Source organism: Zalophus californianus, chromosome 7 (genome assembly GCF_009762305.2).
Source record: "Zalophus californianus isolate mZalCal1 chromosome 7, mZalCal1.pri.v2, whole genome shotgun sequence".
NCBI lineage: Eukaryota > Metazoa > Chordata > Mammalia > Carnivora > Otariidae > Zalophus > Zalophus californianus.
The window spans coordinates 102735449-102759130 of record NC_045601.1 but is presented as its reverse complement, the minus strand read 5'-3'; the positions used below and the strand labels follow the sequence as shown (position 1 = coordinate 102759130).

Sequence of the window (23682 nt, the reverse complement as noted above, 5' to 3'; positions counted from 1 at the left end):
ACAAAATAATTTTTGAGAAATTGGTCAAGTCTCTTTTTTCTTTTTCTTTTTTTTTTTTTTGAGAGGAAGTGGGGAAGGGGTAGAGGGAGAGAGAGGATCTTAAGCAGGCTCCATGCCCAGGGTGGAGCCTGACACAGGGCTCTATCTCACAACCCTGAGATCATGACCAGAGCTGAAATCGAGTCTACACTTAACTGAGACATCCAGGTGCCCCAAATATACTCATATTTTGAAAAAAAATTTAGCTTTGAAAGAAAAACTTAATCAGCTTAATATTTTATGTCATTAGCTCTGTAAAATTATTCATCAGTTATCGTTGTAACATCTTCCCCGATATTCTTTGTTTTCTAAGTAGCAGTATTTCCCATATTATCACCATGTATGTGAAAAAAAACTTTTATATGAGAGGCCTAGCGTTAACCTGGTTAATGATTAAGGTATTAAAGGCCATATGTGTCAGTTTCTCTATTGAAGTATAGTTGACATACAATGTCATATTAGTTTCAAGTGTACAACATATTTGATAATTGTCTAAGTTACTCAGTGCTCACCATAAGTACAGTCACTCACACAAAGTAATTACAGTACTACTGAATATATTCCCTATGCTGTACCTTCCATCTCTGACTTATTTTATAACTGGAAGCTTGTACTTTTTAATACTTTTACCTCTTTCATCTATTCTTCTACCCTCCTTCCCTCTAGTGACCACCAGTTCTCTGTATTTGAGTGTTTGATTTTTATCTTGTTTTTTAGATTCCATACATAAGGTATATGGTATTTGTCTTTCTCTGACTTATTTTACTTAGCATCCATGTTGTCAAAAATGGCAAGATTTCCATTTTCATGACTAATATTCTATTGCCTATGTATATACATCTTTATTCTATTGAGGAACATTTGGGTTGCTTCCATATCTTGGCTATTGTAAATAATCCTGCAATTAATGTAGAGGTCCTTGTATCTTTTTAAATTAGTGCTTTCACTCTATTTGGGTAAATATCCAGCCATGGAATTGTTGGGTCATATGGTATTTCAATTTTTAATTTTTTGAGGAACTTCCATACTGTTTTCCAGTGATTACACCAAATAACATTTCATCCAACAGTGCAAAGGTTCCTGTTTCTCCACATCCTTTCAATACTCTATTTCTTGTCTTTGTTACTAGCTATTCTAACATGTGCAGGATGACTTCTCATTGTGGTGGTGTTTCACATTTCATCGATTAGTGATCAGCATCCTTTTGTGTGTGGCCATCTAAAAATGTCTATTTATGTCCTCTGCCTGTTTTTTAATTGCATTTTTTCTGGTGTTAAGCTGTATAAGTTCTTTATATATTTAGGATATTAATCCTTTATCAGATACATCATTTGCAAATATTTTGTCCCATTCAGTAGGTTGTGCTTTGTTCTGTTGATGCCTTCCTTTGCTGCACAAGAGCTTTGTATTTTGGTTTATTTTTGCTTTTGTTTCCCTTTTGTTGCTTGAGGAGACATATCCAAAAATATGTCTCTAAGGCTGATGCCCAAAGAGATTACTACCTATGTTTTCTTTGAGGTGTTTTATGGTTTCAGGACTTACATTTAGGTCTTTAATCCACTATGAGTTTGTTTTTGTATATGGTATAAAAAGTGCTCCAGTTTCATTTTTTTTTTTTTTTGTCTGTAGCTGTCTAGTTTTCCCCACATCATTCATTGAAATGACTGTTTTTCCCCATTGTATATTCTTGCTTTCTTCGTCACAGAGTAATCATATAAGCATGTACTTTCTGTGTTTTCTACCCTGTTTCATTAGTTATCATACTGTTTTGGTTACTGCCGCTTTGTAGTATGTATTGAAATCTGGATTGTGATAGTGTCAGTTTGTTCTTCAAGGTTGCTTTGGCTCTTTGAGGTCTTCTGTGATTCTACACAAATTTTAGAATTACATATTCTAATTTTTTGAAAAATACTGGTATTTTTATAGATCTGTAGATTGCTTTGGGTAGTATAGACTTAGCAATATTCTTCCGGTCAGTGAACATAGTATATCTTTCCATTTGTTTGTGTCCTCTTTAATTTCTTATTTTTTTATTTATTTTTAAAGATTTTATTTATTTATCTGATGGAGAGAGAGCACAAGCAGGGGGAGTGGCAGGCAGAGGAAGAGAGAAGCAGGCTCACCACCGAGCAGAGCCCGACACAGGACTTGATCCTGGGACCCTGGGATCATGACCAGAGCCAAAGGCAGACGCTTAACCGACTCAGCCACCCAGATGCCCCTCTTTAATTTCTCTTATCTGTGTCTCATTGCTTTCAGAGTATAGGTATTTCAGTTCCTTGGTTAGATTTATTCCTAGATATTACTTTGGTGTGATTGTAAATGGGATTTTTTCTTAACTTTCCACTACTTTATTAGTACATAGAAATATAACTGATTTCTATAGTTTAATTTTGTATCCTGAAACTTTACTGAATTTGTTCTAATAGTTTTTTTTTGGAGGGGTGGAGTCTTAGCATTTTCTGTATATAGTATCATGTCATCTGCGAATAGTGACAGTTTTACTTTTACCAATTTGGGTAATTTTTAATTTTTTGCAGTTAGGATTACTAGTATTGTGTTCTATAAAAGTGGTGAAAATCACATCCTGTCTTGTTCCTGTTCTCAGAGGAAAAGCTTTGATTTTTTTGTTTTTTGTTGTTTTTTCCAGTTTCTCACCATTGAGTATAACGTTAGCTGTGGGTTTTTCACATATAACCTTTATTATATTGAGGAATGTTCTCTCTAAACCCACTTTGTTGAAAGTCTTTATAATGAAGGAATGTTGTATTTTGTCAAATGCTTTTCCCACATCTGTTGAGATGATCACATGGTTTTTATTCCTTTTAAGATTTTATTTTAGGGGTACTTTGGTGGCTCATTTGATTGTGTCGGCCTTTGGTTCAGGTCATGATCCCAGGGTCCTGGGATCAAGTCCCACATTAGGCTCTTTGCTCAAGGGGGAGCCTGCTTCTCCCTCTCCCTCGGCCTACTGCTCCCCCTGCTTGTGAGCTCTTGCAAACTCTCTCTCTGACAAATAATTTGATATATTTATATATAAATATATATTACATATATTTATATATAATTGTATTTATTTTAGAGAAAGTGTACATGCAAGGGAGAAAGTAGAGGGAATGGACAGTGGGGGGAGGAAGAGGGAAAGAATCTCAAGCAGACTATGCAGTGAGCATGCAACCTCACACAGGGCTCAATTTCACAACCCTGAGATCATGATCTGAGCCAAAACCAAGAGTTGGTTGCCTAACTGACCGAGTCTCTCAGGGACCCTTATTCCTCCTCTTAATGTGGTGTATCACATTGTTTTATAAATATAGAACCACCCTTGTGATCTTGGAATAAATTCCACTCGATTGTGGTGGATGTTCCTTTTAATGTATTGTTGAATGTAGTTTGCTAATACTTTGTTGAGGACTTTTTTGCATCTAGGTTCATCAGAGATTTTGGCCAATAGTCTTCTTTTTTTGTGGTAGTGTCTTTGGTTTAGTATCAGTATAATGCTGTCCTCCATAGAATGTATTTGGAAACTTTTCTTCCTCTTATCTTCTGAATAGTTTGAGGAGAATAGATATTAACTCTTTAAATGTTTGGTAGAATTCACCTGTGAATCCATCTGGTCCTGGACTTGTTTGTTGGTAGTTTAATTACCAGTTCAATTTTGTTGCTAGTAATTGGTCTGTTCAGATTTCATATTTCTTTCTGATTCAGTTTTTGAGAATTATGTTTCTAGGAATTTATCCATTTCTTCTAGGTTGCCCAATTTGTTGGCATATAACTTTTTGTAGTAGTCTCTTACATTCTTTCATATTTCTGTCATTTGTTCTCTTTTGTTTCAGATTTTGAATTCTTTTTTTTTTTTTGATGAGTCTGGCTAAAGGTTTATCAATTTTGTTTATCTTTTCAAAGAATGAGCTCTTGGCTTCAGTTTTTTTTCAAGACTATTTCATATATTTCTGTTCTGATGTTTCTTTCCTTTCTACTAATCTTGTTATCTAGTTCTTTTAGGTGTAAGCTTACCTCGTTTACCCAGGACTTTTCTTATTTGGGGTGGAAGACTGTATCACTAAATTGTCCTTAGAACTGCTTTTGCTGTATCCCAAATATTTTGGACCATTGGTGTTTTAATTTCCTTCTATCTCTAGGTATGTTATTTCCTCTTTGATTCTTCATTGACTCATTTGCTGTTTGGTAACATTTTGTTTAGTTTCCACGTATTTGTGTTTTTCCAGTCTTTTTTCTGTGATTGATCTCTAGTTTCATACTTTTGTGATCGGAAAAGATGCATGATATTTCTATCTTATATTTTTTGAGACTTCTTTTATAGCCTAGCATGTGGTCTGTCCTAGTAAATATTCCGTGTACACTTAAAGAATGTGTATTCTGTTGTGTTTGGATGGGATATTCTGTATATGTCCCGTACATCTTGTCTAATGTCTCTCAAAGCCACTGTTCCTTGATTTTGTTTGCATGTCCTATCAAAGTAAGTGAGATGTCAAAGTCACCTACTATTATTGTATTATGGCCAATTTCCCCCTCTATGTCTGTTAATACTTGTTTTATATATGTAGGTGCTCCCATGTTGGGTGCAAAGATTTTTATAATTGTTCTATACTCTTGTTGAATTGACCTTTTTATGTAGTGTCCATCTTTTTCTCTTGCTACAGTCTTTGTTTTAAAATCTATTTTGATAAGTATTGCTACTCCAGTTTTTTTTTTTCCCACATCAATTTGCATATGTTTTTCCATCCCTTCATTTTCAGTCTGCGTTTTAGGTCTGAAATGAGTCTCTTATAGGCAGCATATAGATGGGTCTCTATCACCTTATGTCTTTTGACTGGAACATTTAGTCCATTTACATTTAAAGAAATGATTAATAGTTATGTACTGATATTTTCAAAATTGGTTTCTGGTTGTCTTTGTAATATTTTTCTTTGCTCTCTTCCCTTGTGGTTTAAATGGCATTCTTTAATGTTATGCTTGGATTGTTTTCTCTATTTTTTGTGTATCTATTATAGGTTTTCAATTTGTGGTCACTATTGGGTTTATATATAACACCCTATGTGTTTAGCAGTCTATATTAAGTTGATAGTTGCTTAACTTTTGAACACATTCTAAAAGCAAATTCTTATTCCCCTGCCATGTTTTATGTATGTCATATTTTGTCTTTATTTTGTGTCCATTGACTAATTTTTGTAGATTTTTCTACTTTGTTTTTTTTTTTTTTGAGTACCCTCACCATTTCCAGCTGTCTGCTAAACAACAGTGTATTCTTTTTTTTATTGTTATGTTAATCACCATATATTACATCATTTGTTTTCGATGTAGTGTTCCATGATTCATTATTTGTTCATAACACCCAGGGCTCCATGCAGAATGTGCCCTCTTTAATACCCATCACCAGGCTAACCCATCCCCTTACCTCCTCCCCTCTGGAACCCTCAGTTTGTTTTTCAGAGTCCCTCATCTCTCATGGTTCGTCTCCCCCTCTCACTTACTCCCCTTCATTCTTCCTCTCCTGCTATCTTCTTCTTTTTCTTTTTTCTTAAAATATGTTGCGTTATTTGTTTCAGAAGTACAGATCTGTGATTCAACAGTCTTGCACAATTCACAGCGCTCACCATAGCACATACCCTCCCCAATGTCTATCACCCAGCCACCCCATCCCTCCCACCCCCAACCACTCCAGTAACACTCAGTTTGTTTCCTGAGATTAAGAATTCCTCATATCAGTGAGGTCATATGATACATGTCTTTCTCTGGTTGACTTACTTCACTAAGCATAACACCCTCCAGTTCCATCCACGTCGTTGCAAATGGCAAGATCTCATTCCTTTTGATGGCTGCATAATATTCCATTGTGTATATATACCACTTCTTCTTTATCCATTCATCTGTCGATGGACATCTTGGCTCTTTCCACAGTTTGGCTATTGTGGACATTGCTGCTATAAACATTGGGGTGCACGTACCCCTTCGGGTCCCTACATTTGTATCTTTGGGGTAAATCCCCAATAGTGCAATTGCTGGATCGAATGGTAGCTCTAATTTCAACTGTTTGAGGAACCTCCATACTGTTTTCCAGAGTGGTTGCACCAGCTTGCCTTCCCACCAACGGTGTAGGAGGGTTCCCCTTTCTCCACATCCCCGCCAACATCTGTCGTTCCCTGACTTGTTAATTTTAGCCATTCTGACTGGTGTGAGGTGGTATCTCATTGAGGTTTTGATTTGGATTTCCCTGATGCCGAGCGATGTTGAGCACTTTTTCATGTGCCTGTTGGCCATTTGGATGTCGTCTTTGGAAAGATGTCTGTTCATGTCTTCTGCCCATTTCTTGATTGGATTATTTGTTCTTTGAGTGTTGAGTTTGATAAGTTCTTTATAGATTTTGGATACTAGCCCTTTATCTGATATGTCATTTGCAAATATTTTCTCCCATTCTGTCGGTTGTCTTTTGGTTTTGTGGACTGTTTCTTTTGCTGTGCAAAAGCTTTTTATCTTGATGAAATCCCAATAGTTCATTTTTGCTGTGGCTTCCTGTGCCTTTGGCGATGTTTCTAGGAAGAAGTTGCTGTGGCTGAGGTCGAAGAGGTTGCTACCTGTGTTCTCCTTTAGGATTTTGATGGACTCCTGTCTCACGTTTAGGTCTTTCAACCATTTGGAGTCTATTTTTGTGTGTGGTGTAAGGAAATGGTCCAGTTTCGTTCTTCTGCATGTGGCTGTCCAATTTTCCCAACACCATTTGTTGAAGAGACTGTCTTTTTTCCATTGGACATTCTTTCCTGCTTTGTCAAAGATTAGTTGACCATAGAGTTGAGGGTCCATTTCTGGGCTCTCGATTCTGTTCCATTGATCTATGTGTCTGTTTTTGTGCCAGTACCATACTGTCTTGATGATGACAGCTTTGTAATAGAGCTGGAAGTCCGGAATTGTGATGCCGCCAGCTTTGCTTTTCTTTTTCAAGATTCCTCTGGCTATTCGGGGTCTCTTCTGGTTCCATACAAATTTTAGGATTATTTGTTCCATTTCTTTAAAAAAAAGTGGATGGTATTTTGATGGGGATTGCATTGAATGTGTAGATTGCTCTAGGTAGCATTGACATCTTCACTATGTTTGTTCTCCCAATCCATGAGCATGGAACGTTTTTTCCATTCTTTGTGTCTTCTTCAATTTCTTTCATGAGTATTTTATAGTTTTCTGAGTACAGATCCTTTGCCTCTTTGGTTAAATTTATTCCTAGGTATCTTATGGTTTTGGGTGCAATTGTGAATGGGATCGACTCCTTGATTTGTCTCTCCTCTGTCTTGTTGTTGGTGTATAGGAATGCCACTGATATCTGTGCATTGATTTTATATCCTGCTACTTGACTGAATTCCTGTATGAGTTCTAGCAGTTTTGGGGTGGAGTCTTTTGGGTTTTCCACATACAGTATCATATCATCTGCAAAGAGTGAGAGTTTGACTTCCTCTTGTTGGAATGCCTTTGATTTCTTTTTGTTGTCTGATTGCTGTGGCTCAGACTTCTAATATTATGTTGAATAGCAGTGGTGAGAGTGGACATCCCTGCCGCATTCCTGACCTTAGGGGAAAAGCTCTCAGCTTTTCCCCATTGAGAATGATATTTCTACTTTGTGTTTTAACCTCTATGCTTTATAAGTGATTATTTTTATTGAATGTTTACTTTTATCTGTAAGATTTTTTTCTTTTCATAATTTCTTAACATCTAGATATGACTCCCCCCCCCACTTAAAGAATTCCCTTATCATTTCTTGTAAGGCTGGTTTAATGATATTTTTAACTTTTGTTTGTCTGGCAAACCATCTCTCCTTTATGTAATTAAAAAACATATTTGTGAAAGAGCAAGCACGAGAGAGGGGAGGGGTAGAGGGAGGGAGAGAAACAGACTCCCTGCTGAGCAGGGAACCCAACGTGGGGCTCGATCCCAGGACCTTGGGATCATGACCTGAGCCGAAGGCAGATGCTTAACTTACTGAGTCACCTCTCCTTTAATTCTAACTGAAGGATAATCTTGCCAGCTAGAGTACTATTGGCTATAGGTTATTTTATTTCAGCACACTGAATATATCATGCCATTTCTTCCAGTCTACAAATTTTCTGCTGAAAAATCAACTAATAGCCTGGTGCTTTCCTTTGTAACTTTTTCTTTCTCTTGCTGCTTTTAAGATTTTCTTCTCGTTACTTTCTGCCATTTTTTAGTTATTATGTGTCTTGGTGTGTAACCTCCTAAGGTTCATCTTATTAGGGCCCCTCTGTGCTTTCTGAACTTGGATGTCTGTGTCCTTTCCCAGATTAGGGAATATTTCACCTATTATTTCTTCAAATACATTTTGTGCACCTCTTCTCTCTTTTCTCCTTCTGGGACCCCTATAATGTGAATGTTATTACAGTGGTTGTTGTCAGAGTTCCCTTAACCTCCTACATTCTTTCTTTTTGCTGTTCAATTTGGTTGCTTTCCATTACCCTGTCTTTCAGAGTGCTGATTGTTCTGCATTTTCTAATCTGCTGATTCCCTCTAGTATATTTTTCATTTGTTATTCTTAGTCTCTGTGGTTCCTTTTTATATTTTCTTTCTTTGTTGAAGTTCTGAGTTCATTCACTTTGACTATTACTTAGGAGTCTCTATTAGTCATACTGCTTATCTTCATTTCACTTAGTTCTGTTGCTGTGATTTTCTTTTTTTTTTGGACATAGCCTTCTGTTTCCTCATTTTGTTTATTGCTCCCTATGTATTAGGTAGGTTAGTTATGCCTCCTGCTCTTGGAAGTAGTGGCTTTATATACAAGAGGTACTTGGTGCCCTGTAGTACAATCCCCACCCCCACCACCAGAGACATATGCTCCAAGGGTGTTCTCTTTGTGGGTTGCCTGCATCTTCCTGTTGTGGCTGAGCCATGTTCACTGCTGGCACACTGGTGGGTAAAGCTGGCCTTCAGCCAGCTGGCTGCAATGACAGTTTTGCCTGCTGTTGGTGCACTGCAGGGTTTAAAAGGCCTGTTTGCAGTCAAGACACCTCCCCCCCACACACACACACCCACTATTAAAAGGCCTGCAGTCACCATGGCCTCCCTAGTGGCCTTGGTTGACACTCAGCCTAGCTGCCGGCAAGCCTCTGCCACAGCTACTGGAGCACTGAAGAACAGGGCTTATTCCCTGTGTAGCCAGCTAAGAGGGCTGGCGGAAGGAACTGCAGACATACTGGTATGTAGAGTTGTCTCCCCTCTTCCCCAGTGCAGGAATCACTCTAGAGTGGTATTGGTTCTCTTCCAGACTGCCTGCTGGGTGTATTAGGGCTACTTTGGAGGGATTTCTGCCAAGGTATGTAGGTTGGGTGAAGTGAATCTGCGGGGGAATGCTGAAGTGGGGCATAGAGTACTAGTAACATAGATTGAAAGTGTTAGAATTGGCTCCTGCAAGCATCTGGCTATCTAGGCTTGGGAGAGGGCAAGAAAAAGGTCACCCAGCAGTACTTTCATTTTTGAAGAACTTTCTGCAGATCCCTGCCCCTCCCATACATGTTTTAAAGATTAGTTAACAAATCTCCTTCACCCAGGGGCTTTTAAAACTGTTGCTTCTCAATGAAGGGGGGGGAATCAGAGGGGGAGAGGAACCATGAGAGACGATGGACTCTGAGAAACAAACTGAGGGTTCTAGAGGGGAGGTGGGTGGGGGGATGGGTTAACCTGGTGATGGGTATTAAAGAGGGCACGTTCTGCGTGGAGCACTGGGTGTTATGCACAACCAACCATGGAACACTACATCAAAAACTAATGATGTAATGTATGGTGATTAACATAACAATAAAAAATTTTTAAAAAATTGTTGCTTCTCTGCTGTATCTTGGGCCAAGCTATTTAGTGTGCTGGATCTTTAAGGGTGAGAATTTAATTTTCTATCATCCTCTGCTTCTCTGAGTTAAGCTGCACAAATTTCAAAGCCAGGTATTAAGGAGACTCATCTTCCCAGTACGGGTCCCTAGGGCTAGGGGTGCTCAGGTTTGTTCCTCTCATCTGTGTTTGTGATAACCCTCTTGTCAGTGCTTAGTCACTCTGGGGATTTGGTTCCTGACCATGTCTCCACCTCTCCTACCCTTTTAGATGTGGCTTGTCTCCACAACTAGCTGTGAAAAATTTGTTTTGCTAGACTTCAGATTATTTTCAGAGTTAGTTGTATACATGTGTTTGTTGATATGATATGTCCGTGGGACCAGGGGAACTCAGGATCCTGCTACTCTACTATCTTCCAGAAAAAGTTTGTGTCAATTTCTCTGTTCTTTAACACTCCACTCCTTATATCTTCCATTATCAGGCCATAAGTAATATTTTGATCAAGTAAGTGATGTTGCAAGGCCTTCCAGTAACTATGATTTTGTAGAACAAATAATTTGTTTAGATGGGCTGGCTGAAGAGAAGTTATATACTTAAATATTTTAGAATTATTGGTACTTTATTTTTTATTTATTATGTTAATCACCATACATTACATCATTAGTTTTTGATGTAGTGTTCCATGATTCATTGTTTGTGCATAACACCCAGTGCTCCACGCAGAATGTGCCCTCTTTAATACCCATCACCAGGCTAACCCATCCCCTTACCCCCCTCCCCTCTAGAACCCTCAGTTTGTTTTTCAGAGTCCATTGTCTCTCATGGTTCGTCTCCCCTTCCAACTTACTCCCCTTCATTCTTCCCCTCCTGCTATCTTCTTCTTTTTCTTTTTTCTTAACATAAGTTGCATTATTTGTTTCAGAAGTACAGATCTGTGATTCATCAGTCTTGTACAATTCACAGCGCTCACCATAGCACATACCTTCCCCAATGTCTATCACCCAGCCACCCCATCCCTCCCACCCCCCACCACTCCAGCAACACTCAGTTTGTTTCCTGAGATTAAGAATTCCTCATATCAGTGAGGTCATATGATACATGTCTTTCTCTGATTGACTTATTTCACTCAGCATAACACCCTCCAGTTCCATCCACGTCATTGCAAATGGCACGATCTCATGCCTTTTTATGGCTGCATAATATTCCATTTTGTATATATATCACATCTTCTTTATGAATTATTGGTACTTTAAAAAATGTTAAGGCAGAATGAAAAACAGAATCAAAACAACAAAACTTTTTATTCAATTTGAGATTATTATAAGTGTTATAAAGCAATTAAGATGGGACTGAGGCATATAAAAATGTTACCCTAAACACAAATTTTATGTCCTTTCTCCTACCTATATTTGCATGGCTCTCTTATCTGACTGGCTCACCAATATTGGAAAGAAAATTTCAAATGATAGGGTAAGGATGCAAGAGAAATGTGTACATGTCTGCATGTGTACACAAACAGTAGATAGGGACAGGAATAATGAAAAGGCAGCTCTGCATCCTTCAGCCTGTAGGCAGAAGTGAGATTTGGATAATAAAGGAATGTGTATTGTGATTGGGTATTTGGGGAGTAGAATATGTAAATAGGAAGAAAAATGGCAGTAATGGAATGGTTATTAGGCTTTGGGAAAAACAGGTGAAAATGAGCATCTGAAAGCTTTTGATAAGCTTAATGACACAGCATGTAAACTCCTTCTTGCCAAACTTTGAAAATAGCATCTAAGCTGTAAATCCTCCTTTGGATATTGGGGAATTTAGCTGCAAATTGAGTTTGGCTTCAAGTATAAAATGAGTCTCCAAAGAATCGGTGTTAACCATTTTTGTTTGTTTATAGTAGAATATATCCTAGTTTCCTTCACTTTGATAGAAATTCATTTCTTAACTGAAATTAACAACATACAGAAGGGATTGTTGGGGGAAATTTTCATTCTCTCAATGGAAACTTGATCCATCAGAAATTGCCCAATACTTCGCTGGTTATGTTTTCCCACTACACAAATACTCCTTTTAACATGATGATTTGTTCTTTTTTCCATATGTCTCTGCTATATGTTACATGTCTCTACTATGCTAGAAGTCAAGAATTGAGGCACTAGAACAGAGGTCATGAAGCAAAGACTTATTACCTTTTGAGGTCAGACCAACAATCAAGACAATTCAGTTTATCAGTTCATTAAATTATAGGACTTCATTCAATAGATGTTACTCAGTGACTCATATAGGCCAAGTAAGGTTAGATGCTGGAAGAGCAACAGAAAATAAAATGGAAATGTCCCATCCTTATGATCTAAATCTTTCATCAGGGAAGTCACACAGTAATTAAAAGAGCATAACATGATTCTTAATATAACAAGTACAAGGTGTAATGGGAGGGCATAAAAGGGGGACATAACCTAATACAATGGGGAAGAAGGTGAGAAAACCTCCTAAGAGATAAAACAGTAAGAGTGGTCAGGGAGGAGGAGGTGGATTGGGACTGGGAGTGGGTTATAGGAGTGTTTCAGGTAGAATGTCATTTGTGAATGCCTTGATGGAGAAGAGATGTTGATTTAGAAGATTGAGCATGAGAGGAGTCAATCCCTCCCTAAGAAGTACTGATAGGGAGTCCCAAGAGGAGAGAGTCTATGGCAGATTTATAAGGAACATTTTATTTCATATTTATATTATGAACATAAATATTTAAAAATGAGGGATGCCTGGGTGGCTCAGTCAAATAAGGGCCTGTCTTTGGCTCAGGTCATGATCCCAGGGTCCTGGGATTGAGTTCCATATCCAGCTCCTTGATCAGCCGGGAGCCTGCTTCTCCCTCTGCCCGTCACTCCCCCCTCCTTGTGCATGTGCGCGCGCTCTCTCTGACAAATAATAAAATCTTTAAAGATGATAAAAAGTAAGATAAAAGCAGGAAAATGTCATAATAGAAACAAAAGATTCTAATTTCTTTGTTAGCCTCTAGCTTTAGAATTTGGTTTAGAATGTATCTTTCACACACAGATAGTTCATGTAGTCTTGTTAGATTTTCTATAATATAGAAATCTAGGTTTTTTTTTTTTAATCTGTATCTCCAGATAACTTGTAAATGGGAATTTTACAATTCACAAAGTTAGAAACCTGAGACATTGAAAAAATTTTTTTCTATGAGTTTTAGTTTACATTTAAATATTCAATATTTCTGAAACATAGTTTTGTGCTAAGTTAAGTTAGTGATACTTTCAGAGTCTGAAAATTCTTATTCAACTTTCTGGCTAAACTGCTTTCTTCAAGGCCTGATTTCATAATGGTGACTAGAAAGCTCACTTTCAGCAGACTTCCTTGAAGCCAGAAGAATCAAATTCTGACCAAAGACATACAGATATATCCTAAGAAGGCACAACTTCTTTTACAAAAATAGCAAAAGCAAAGGGAAAACGCTTTTCCTTTTCGTCTTTCATGGATGACTAGAATGGCAGTAGCCATTTTGCGATCATAGGGATAATCATGTAAAGTTCCTCGGAAAACCCGGAAGAGCAGAAAACTAGCAGGAGACTGCTATGACATACTATAACATCTATCTCAGCCTATACTACTGACTTGTAGACTTTTTGCTACATAAGCTGGATCAACACCTACATGTGAGTTGTTTTCTCTTGCTTCTGTCCAAGAACACCCTGATACAGAGTGCAACTTTTTTCTTCCATACACATTAGCCTGTTGTCATAATAGTATGTTAATTACTCTTTCCTTTCCTAAATAAATTAAAATACTTCCCTTAGCATAGATTACTCTCTCAAACACATTATAATCTATTCCAGGGATCTCTTTTTCTAAATTTTTCCCTTCTATTTCTAGGCTATTACCATATCTATTTGATTTTCATAACTTTATAGTTTGTTTTTATGCCAGGTATGCAAGTTTACATCTTACATTAAAACTTTACAAGTTTTAATCTTTTTAAAAAACATTTCTGGGCTTTTGGACATTTTTTTCATATGAAATTTATTTTACAACAAAAACCCATTTGGTTGTAGATCAATTTGGAATTACATTAAAATGTCAAGTTTGGGAGCCCTAATATTTATAATTTTATATTAGAATTGGCTTTTACAAGGTGGATATTGGGTCTTAGAACTCAAGAATGTTATCTTTCTGTTTAACTTTTTTCTTATGATCTTGGTTCTTTGAAATAAATTTTTTGTCTACTTGACATAAATGTGATGCCTTCCTTGTCAAATTCAATATTTTAGTTTATTTTCTAACTACAATTTTTCCACTTTCCATTATAAAATGTTCATTCCATTGGTAAATATATAGATTAAAAGTGTTTGACAAATGCTACTGAATTTCATTTTTTAAAAGATTTTGTTTATGAGAGAGAGAGCGAGAAAGCCTGAGCAGGGGGAGGGGCAGAGGGAGAAGCAGGCTCCCCGCTGAGTAGGGAGCCCTAGTGCAGGTCTTCACCCTAGGACCCTGGGATCATGACCTGAGCCGAAAGCAAACGCATAACTGACTGAGCCACCCAGGCACCCCTCTATTGAATTTTCTACATACACTATCATGTGGTCAATCAAAAGCTTTTTGTTTCCAATATGTGAGAGAGATTTTTACCTTAGTGTTCTCACTGGACATTCCAATACAATGTTGAATAACACTGGTGTGTATTGGCATGCTTACTTAGCTCCTAATTTCAATAGAAATTAACTTTAGATTTTTAGAATAATTTCTTTTTTTAAATTTTTTATTGTTATGTTAATCACCATATATTACATCATTAGTTTTTGATGTAGTGTTCCATGATTCATTGTTTGTGCATAACACCCAGGGCTCCATGCAGAATGTGCCCTCTTTAATACCCATCACCAGGCTAACCCATCCCCTTACCCCCCCTCCCCTCTAGAACCCTCAGTTTGTTTTTCAGAGTCCATCATCTCTCCTGGTTCGTCTCCCCCTCTCACTTACTCCCCTTCATTCTTCCTCTCCTGCTATCTTCTTTTTCTTTTTTCTTAAAATACGTTGCGTTATTTGTTTCAGAAGTACAGATCTGTGATTCAACAGTCTTGCACAATTCACAGCACTCACCTTAGCACATACCCTCCCCAATGTCTATCACTCAGCCACCCCCTCCCTCCCACCCCCAACCACTCCAGTAACACTCAGTTTGTTTCCTGAGATTAAGAATTCCTCATATCAGTGAGGTCATATGATACATGTCTTTCTCTGACATTTCATTAAGCATAACACCCTCCAGTTCCATCCACGTCGTTGCAAATGGCAAGATCTCATTCCTTTTGATGGCTGCATAATATTCCATTGTGTATATATACCACTTCTTCTTTATCCATTCATCTGTCGATGGACGTCTTGGCTCTTTCCACAGTTTGGCTATTGTGGACATTGCTGCTATAAACATTGGGGTGCACGTACCCCTTCGGGTCCCTATATTTGTATCTTTGGGGTAAATACCCAGTAGTGCAATTGCTGGATCGAATGGTAGCTCTAATTTCAACTGTTTGAGGAACCTCCATACTGTTTTCCAGAGTGGTTGCACCAGCTTGCCTTCCCACCAACGGTGTAGGAGGGTTCCCCTTTCTCCACATCCCCGCCAACATCTGTCGTTCCCTGACTTGTTAATTTTAGCCATTCTGACGGGTGTGAGGTGGTATCTCATTGAGGTTTTGATTTGGATTTCCCTGATGCCGAGCAATGTTGAGCATTTTTCATGTGCCTGTTGGCCATTTGGATGTCTTCTTTGGAAAAATGTCTGTTCATGTCTTCTGCCCATTTCTTGATTGGATTATTTGTTCTTTGGGTGTTGAGTTTGATAAGTTCTTTATAGATTTTGGATACTAGCCCTTTATCTGATATGTCATTTGCAAATATTTTCTCCCATTCTGTTGGTTTCCTTTGGTTTTGTGGACTGTTTCTTTTGCTGTGCAAAAGCTTTTTATCTTGATGAAATCCCAATAGTTCATTTTGCCGTGGCTTCCTGTGCCTTTGGCGATGTTTCTAGGAAGAAGTTGCTGTGGTGAGGTCGAAGAGGTTGCTACCTGTGTTCTCCTTTAGGATTTTGATGGACTCCTGTCTCACATCTAGGTCTTTCAACCATTTTGAGTCTATTTTTGTGTGTGGTGTAAGGAAATGGTCCAGTTTCATTCTTCTGCATGTGGCTGTCCAATTTTCCCAACACCATTTGTTGAAGAGACTGTCTTTTTTCCATTGGACATTCTTTCCTGCTTTGTCAAAGATTAGTTGACCATAGAGTTGAGGGTCCATTTCTGGGCTCTCGATTCTGTTCCATTGATCTATGTGTCTGTTTTTGTGCCAGTACCATACTGTCTTGCTGATGACAGCTTTGTAATAGAGCTGGAAGTCCGGAATTGTGATGCCACCAGCTTTGCTTTTCTTTTTCAATATTCCTCTGGCTATTCGGGGTCTCTTCTGGTTCCATACAAATTTTAGGATTCTTTGTTCCATTTCTTTGAAAAAAGTGGATGGTATTTTGATGGGGATTGCATTGAATGTGTAGATTGCTCTAGGTAGCATTGACATCTTCACAATGTTGGTTCTCCCAATCCATGAGCATGGAACGTTTTTCCATTCTTTGTGTCTTCTTCAATTTCTTTCATGAGTATTTTATAGTTTTCTGAGTACAGATCCTTTGCCTCTTTGGTTAAATTTATTCCTAGGTATCTTATGGTTTGGGTGCAATTGTAAATGGGATCGACTCCTTGATTTGTCTCTCTTCTGTCTTGTTGGTGTATAGGAATGCCACTGATTTCTGTGCATTGATTTTATATCCTGCTACTTGACTGAATTCCTGTATGAGTTCTAGCAGAGTTGGGGTGGAGTCTTTTGGGTTTTCCACATACAGTATCATATCATCTGCAAAGAGTGAGAGTTTGATTTCCTCTTTGCTGATTTAGATGCCTTTCATTTCTTTTTGTTGTCTGATTGCTGTGGCTAGGACTTCTAATACTATGTTGAATAGCAGTGGTGAGAGTGGACATCCCTGCCGCATTCCTGACCTTAGGGGAAAAGCTCTCAGCCTTTCCCCATTGAGAATGATATTTGCTGTAGGTTTTTCATAGATGGCTTTTATGATATTGAGGTATGTACCCTCTATTCCTATACTTTGAAGAGTTTTGATCAAGAAAGGATGCTGTACTTTGTCAAATGCTTTTTCTGCATCTATTGAGAGGATCATATGATTCTTGTTCTTTCTTTTGTTAATGTATTGTATCACGTTGATTGATTTGCGGATGTTGAATCAGCCTTGCAGCCCAGGGATAAATCCCACTTGGTCGTGGTGAATAATCCTTTTAATGTACTGTTGGATCCTATTGGCTAGTATTTTGGTGAGAATTTTTGCATCCATGTTCATCAAGGATATGGGTCTCTAATTCTCCTTTTTGATGGGGTCTTTGTCTGGTTTTGGGATCAAGGTAATGCTGGCCTCATAAAATGAGTTTGGAAGTTTTCCTTCCATTTCTATTTTTTGGAACAGTTTCAGGAGAATAGGTATTAATTCTTCTTTAAATGTCTGATAGAATTCCCCTGGGAAGCCATCTGGCCCTGGGCTTTTGTTTGTTGGGAGATTTTTGATGACTGCTTCAATTTCCTTAGTGGTTATAGGTCTGTTCAGGTTTTCTATTTCTTCCTGGTTCAATTTTGGTAGTTGATACATCTCTAGGAATGCACCCATTTCTTCCAGGTTATCTAATTTGCTGGCATAGAGTTGCTCATAATATGTTCTTATAATTGTTTGTATTTCTTTGGTGTTGGTTGTGTTCTCTCCTCTTTCATTCATGATTTTGTTGATTTGGGTCATTTCTCTTTTCTTTTGGATCAGTCTGGCCAGGGATTTATCAATCTTGTTAATTCTTTCAAAGAACCAGCTCCTCGTTTCGTTGATCTGTTCTACTGTTCTTTTGGTTTCTAGTTCATTGATTTCTGCTCTGGTCTTTATTATTTCTCTTCTCCTGCTGGGTTTAGGCTTTATTTGCTGTTCTTTCTCCAGCTCCTTTAGGTGTAGAGTTAGGTTGTGTATTTGAGACCTTTCTTGTTTCTTGAGAAAGGCTTCTATTGCTATATACTTTCCTCTCAGGACTGCCTTTGCTGTATCCCGAAGATTTTGAACAGTTGTGTTTTCATTTTCATTTCTTTCCATGAATTTTTTAAATTCTTCTTTAATTTCCTGGCTTGCCCATTCATTCTTTAGTAGGATGCTCTTTAGCCTCCATGTATTTGAGTTCTTTCCAACTTTCCTCTTGTGATTGAGTTCCAGTTTCAAAGCATTGTGGTCTGAAAATATGCAGGGAATGATCCCAATCTATTGGTACCGGTTGAGACCCGATTTGTGCCTAGGATGTGATCAGTTCTGGAGAATGTTCCATGGGCACTAGAGAAGAATGTGTCTTCCGTTGCTTTGGGATGGAATGTTCTGAATATGTCTTTGAAGTCCATTTGGCCCAGTGTGTCATTTAAAGTCTTTATTTCCTTGTTGATCTTTTGCTTAGATGATCTATCCATTTCAGTCAGGGGGGTGTTAAAGTCCCCCACTATTATTGTATTGTTGTCAATGTGTTTCTTTGCTTTTGTTATTAATTGCTTTATATAATTGGCTGCTCCCATGTTCGGGGCATAGATATTTACAATTGTTAGATCTTCTTGTTGGATAGACCCTTTAAGTAGGATATAGTGTCCTTCTTCATCTCTTATTACAGTCTTTGTTTTAAAATCTAGTTTGTCTGATATAAGGATTGCCACCCCAGCATTCTTTTAGTGTCCATTAGCATGGTAAATGGTTTTCCACCCCCTCACTTTCAATCTGGGGGTGTCTTTGGGTCTAAAATGAGTCTCTTGCAGACAGCATATCGATGGGTCTTGTTTTTTAATCCAATCTGATAGCCTGTGTCTTTTGATTGGGGCATTGAGCCCATTTACATTCAGGGTAACTATGGAAAGGTATGAATTTAGTGCCATTGTATTGCCTGTAAGGTGACTGTTACTGTATGTTGTCTGTGTTCCTTTCTGATCTTTGCTGCTTTTAGGTTCTCTCTTTGCTTAGAGGACCCCTTTCAATATTTCTTTTAGGGCTGGTTTTGTGTTTGCAAATTCCTTTAGTTTTTGTTTGTTCTGGAAGCTTTTTATCTCTCCTCTATTTTCAATGACAACCTAGCTGGATATAGTATTCTTGGCTGCATATTTTTCTCCCTTAGTGCTCTGAAGATATCTTGCTAGTCCTTTCTGGCCTGCCAGGTCTCTGTGGATAGGTCTGTTGCCAATCTAATGTTTCTACCATTGTAGGTTACATATCTCTTCTCCCGAGCTGCTTTCAGGATTTGCTCTTTGTCTCTGAGACTCGTAAGTTTTACTATTAGATGTCGGGGTGTTGACCTATTATTATTGATTTTAAGAGGGGTTCTCTGTGCCTCCTGGATTTTGATGCCTGTTTCCTTCCTCACATTAGTGAAGTTCTCTGCTATTATTTGCTCCAATATACCTTCTGCCCCTCTCTCTCTCTCTTCTTCTTCTGGGATCCCAATTATTCTAATGTTGTTTCGTCTTATCGTATCACTTATCTCTCGAATTCTGCCCTCGTGATCCTGTAGTTGTTTCTCTCTCTTTTTCTCAGCCTCTTTATTTTCCATCATTTGGTCTTCTATATCACTGATTCTCTCTTCTGCCTCATTTATTCTAGCAGTTAGTGCCCCCATTTTTGATTGCACCTCATCAATAGCCTTTTTGATTTCGACTTGGTTAGATTTTAGTTCTTTTATTTCTGCAGAAAGGGTTTCTCTAATAACTTCCACGCTTTTTTCAAGCCCAGCTAGTGTCTTTAAAGTCATGATTCTGAACTCTAGGTCCGACATCGTACTAATGTCTGTATTGAGTAGGTCCCTGGCTGACGGTATTTCCTCTTGTTCTTTTTGCTGAGGTGATATTTTTCGTCTTGTCATTTTGTCTTCCAGTAAGTGGTCGCTTCTCTGTTCAGAGAGTTGTTGCTACTCTCCTCTTCGATCTCCTGTTGAGTTCGTAGGTGTTCAGAATGGTTTGATCCCTATTTAGCTGAATTCCTGAGACCAGACGAAATCTAGGTCTCCTACTCCTCCGCCATCTTGCTCCGCCTCTCTAGAATAATTTCTTTTAGTTGCTTTTAAGTACTACATTATCTAAGCTATACTTAAGACTAGGTTATGAAAGATTTTATTTATATTTTAGAATAACAGGCTGAATTTTGTCAAATCACTTTCAAATCTGATACGAATGCATAAATATTACTCATTTTTCAGTGTTATAAAAGTAAAATGACATGCATGAAAAATTTGGGAGACATTAAAAAAGAAAGTTTATACTAGTAACTGTATTTCAACAAATTTGAAACACTGAAAGACATAACTGATTCTCTAGTAAAAATGTGAATTACCATAATGTTACCCTAGAACAAATACCAAATTAAAAAAGAACAAATACCAAATTAAAAAAATTCCGTGATCTTATTTGGGAATATAATAATAAAGATCTCCATGTAAAAAAAATGGAAAAGAAAAAATCAGGAAGATCATAGTAGTTTTGTCTCATTTTAAAGAACATATTTTCATCATAGGAAAAAAAAATGGAAAGCTTTCTAATTTTATAAAACTAGGACACATTTAATATCAGAATCTGGTAAGATTGTCCAATAAATTAATAAAGAAATATTCTTATAAAAGCAGAAAAATCTAAATAAAATCCTAGCAAATAGAATCAATGTAGCAAAATGTTGTCTAGTAACACAGAAGAATCGTTCTAGGAGGAAAAGAATTATTCAGTCTCCAGAATACTAGCATAATTCATTATAAATTCAAATTAAAGAATCACATGTAGATTTCTGTTAATAAATATCCATGAATCATGTAGATTTTTGTTAATAAATACCCAAGAGTCTTAGTTATATCACTACAGACTTACCTCCTCATCAGGCTGACCTCTTTGTAAAGATATGCCAGTGTTCAGAAAAAAATATGTGGTAATTTGTGGATCAGTGCAAATATTTCTTCCAGTTGAGAATGTCCCTAAAATGAATAATTAGTGAACTTGAACCCATTTGAAGGTGCAAAATGTTTTCAAGAAAAGTTACAATCATTCCAAAAGCAGGATATATTTTCATTTAAAGCAGCAGAGAGGGGTGCCTGGGTGGCTCTGTTGCTTGGAAGTTGGACTCTTGATTTGGGCTCAGATTATGATCTTGGGGTTGTGAGATTGAATCCCACATCTGGCTTTGTGCTTAGTGTGGAGTCTGCTTAAGATTCTCTCCCTCTCCCCTTCTCTCTCCTCTAAAAGCAAGGAAGGAAGGAGGGGAGAAAGCAAGCAAGCAAAGAGTAGGAGCTTGAGTGCCAGGATTTGAATCCAGTGCCTTCATTAACAAGCTGTGTGAACCTGGAAAATTACTCAACCTGTCTCAGTTTCTCCATATAAAAAACTAATACAGTTCCCATCTCATTGGGTCATTTATAGGAGTTACATGAATTAATATATTTAAAGTTCCTAAGATAGTGCCAGGCTCATATCCAACAGGTATTACCTGTTTTTACCACTACTACCATCATTGCTACTACCACTAAACCAGTGATTCCCAAATTGCAATCAAGTTTGAGTAAATTGATATACAGAAAGAACACTCAGAAACTAGCATAATGAATAGTATATCCCTTAAAATATTCAACTTTCAATTTTTCTAAAATTTCTCCATAGTAAAGAATGAATCTAGGAAATTATATCTTGCAAATAGAAAAAAAAAAAAAACAATTGGAAGTAATAAGAGGTGATTAAACATATAACCCATTTATTTTAAATTCCTTGCTGGCATCTACATCTATAAATCTGTGCCACAAAACTGATCGTTTTTGGATATCCTGCAAACATTGAACTTCTGAATCCTGCATTAGTCTCTCACATATTCTACTTACCCACAAGGCTTACACTGCAATAGCCCAACAGATTTCACTATCATTCTGTTCTTGTCTTCATTAAAAATTGTCTTTATAAAAGGTGTACACACCTTTGATTTAAATTGAATAACTGGATTAGAGTTTCACTATAATTTGTGATTTTATAACCTTTTTATTGCCAAATAATACTTAATATCCTTAGGGTCACTACCATGATAATAGACATTAAATAAGAATAGCTGCTTAGACATGGGGAGACCATCTATTTCAGGACATAGAAAATTTCTAGAATCTTGAAGTCAAAAGAGATTTGTAATTTTTTTTTCAAGATTTTATTTATTTTAGAGTGTGAGTAGGGATAGAGGCAGAGGATGAGGGAGAGGGAAAGAATGTCAAGCAGACTCCATGCTGATTGTGGCGCCTCACGCAGAGCTGGATCTCACAACCCTGATATCATCACCTGAGTTGAAGCCAACAGTCAAATGCTCAAGTAACTGAGCCACCCAGGTGCCCCAAAAGAGATTTGTATCATACTATCTAGGAATTGGTTTTAGAGAATGACCAATCTCACATTTACACTGTTTTCCTCTAGGATACTAAACTGACCATCACTCATAATATTCAAGACAAATTTACTTCAGAGTTGCATCTTGATCCATAAATAACATATTCCCTACTCAGTGTTCCTCTTTGTCATTTCTTAGTCTTTTCAGTGATCTTGCTGATGCTAACTTGTCCTTCTTTAGTTTTATACCTATTGCTCAACTGCTCTTGTTTATACAGCAGCTAGTCAAAATTTATTAGTTCATCTGCTCTTTTCTAGGTGTATTTAGGTCACTCCCTTTAAAAAAAAATAAGGGAAAGTGATTGATCCTGTTTGAATATTACCTCAGAAATTGTAAAGAAATGCAAACATGTAGGACATTCAAAGACTAAGAAGTTTTAGGATACCAAAACTTGTGTCTTAGAGTACATGAATAGTTAAAAATCTCATAGGTGGATAGGCACATTGTATTCATGGATATGTTATAGATCTGTTGGCACTTTTGACATTATCAACCAGTGGAATTAGGGGAGAAAATGAATCAAATCTTGGCTCTACCACTTATTACCTTTAAGATTATAGTAATGCATCTTAACCTGCCTAAGCTTCAGTTTTCTCATCAATGTAATGGAGGGAAGAACATGATTTCTTTGATTGTTCTTAGGATTAATGAAATAAGCACTTTAATTTTTTGGCATGCTGGGCTGCACCATACACATCATAGGAAGAAGCTCCTTCTGCCCTGCTTTATCAGTTTCACATCTAAAAATGATACCGAAATCTTTTAACTGCTGATGCTTATTTAGTTGTTCTTGTTGTTGAATATTTATCCCCTTTTATTTTTTTGTCATTATAATTGAGTCTCAGAAGGAAAAAAATGATAAATATGTGTTCAATCTGTCATTCTAGTTAAGCTACTCGGTATAATTTAATGTTACATATGGATTATTTTAACCATTGCTGAATTTATGAATGGTATACATATAATATTTATAGTAGCCCCATAAATTGAGTATTACTATTCTTATTCATACTTATGACAGAGTTTCTAGGTGGCTAAATAATTTGAATATTTAAGCAAACTAATAAATTCAAGAATGAAGATTCAAGCTTATGTCTTTAATCATGCAAAATCCATGCTATTTCTGTTCTCTCAGAGGATACATTAATAGCTTAATTGAACTGTAAGATAATTTTAGCAATTAGCCATAGCAGTAAAATATTCCCCAAATTTACCACTGCATTTCTTTTTCTACTTATCATAAGAAATACCTGTAAACGGGCGCCTGGGTGGCTCAG

At 37.3% G+C, this 23682-nt stretch overlaps 1 pseudogene; it reads left to right on the top strand.

The window, feature by feature from the left end:
• Window positions 1-9112: 9112 nt before the first annotated feature.
• Window positions 9113-23682, top strand: part of LOC113927955 — a 56672-nt pseudogene continuing 42102 nt past the window's right edge.